Raw genomic sequence first — 1,125 nt, 5'->3', positions numbered from 1 at the left:
GTAATTAGAGATCGTTTAGCACTGCATCTCATGTGTCCGATTGGAAGAGGAAGGGTGGCTGTTACAGGCTACCGTGTGATGATCGAATGATTGGCAAATAAACTGCAGACTGTTTCTAAAAACATGCACGGATAGCCTATTCCAACCGCGCTACAGGAACTAGAAGTGTATCTGCATGATAATTAAAACAGCTCTATTAATACATTTATTATTGTGCTCCATTTGGGATGAGTAATATTTTTCAATGCTTTGAAAGAATCATCTTCTGCTCAGCAAGGCTGCATTTATTTGTACAGTAAAAAAGTAAATAAATAAAAATACATGCCTGATTTAAAAAGTGGGCCTCAAAAATGGCCAATAAATATTTTTAAAACTTATTCATTTTAGGTTAAATATTGCCTTATTGGTATAGTTGTACGTATAAATATAAATATCATAAATTGTTGTTTTGTAATAGTTTTTTTTTTTTTTTGTTGAAAAGCTAGACAAAACAGTAAAGAGTACATTTTGGCTATTTAATTGATGCAAAATGGGGAAAACACAAAAACTGTGTTGAGTATTCTGCCTTTCCGTCCAGTGTTTCATTTTGTTTGGATTCAGCCAAGAATTTTCATTTCGGTACATCCCTAATATTAANAACTTTCTGTTTATATAAAATGACAATAGGTTTTCTCAAAAGAAATGACAGAATGCCTATGAAGCGACTCAGGGTTATAGAGACTATATGGAGTATGTTCATGTGTTTATGCAATCATATATTGAGGCGCAAGGCTGAAATCATCATGTGTGTTTCAGTGTGCCTGTAATAAGCGAAACCATGCATCTACGTCATTCATCCACACAGAATGCAGGATTCATATTTAAATAACACATTGCAAATATTTAATTTAATTAATATTTAATCCATATTACATTTTTAGGCTAGTGAACTGACCTACTTTTGATTTATGCATCTAAAATGACAAATTTGTTGACATTCTGAGTTACAGTAAATTCCACTTTTATTACTGAATTCTGTCCGGAATTCATAAGGTTCTATATTCCCCACTTTTTGCAATAGCACAAAAGAGCAACCAAAACAATATTCAAAATATTTCCTATTATGTTTCTCATCCAAAAAAAAAA

At 31.9% G+C, this 1,125-nt stretch overlaps 1 protein-coding gene across 1 annotated transcript in view; it reads right to left on the bottom strand.

Moving 5' to 3' along the window:
- The window catches only part of LOC122356813 (adenosine kinase-like), a 44,613-nt gene that overhangs the window by 41,068 nt on the left and 2,420 nt on the right, over positions 1–1,125 (bottom strand). The gene's annotated exons all lie outside the window — the stretch shown is intronic.

This window comes from Puntigrus tetrazona, chromosome 13 (genome assembly GCF_018831695.1).
Source record: "Puntigrus tetrazona isolate hp1 chromosome 13, ASM1883169v1, whole genome shotgun sequence".
Classification (NCBI taxonomy): Eukaryota; Metazoa; Chordata; class Actinopteri; order Cypriniformes; family Cyprinidae; genus Puntigrus; species Puntigrus tetrazona.
Note: the sequence above shows the minus strand (reverse complement) of the source record. Positions and strands in the feature narration are given on the sequence as shown.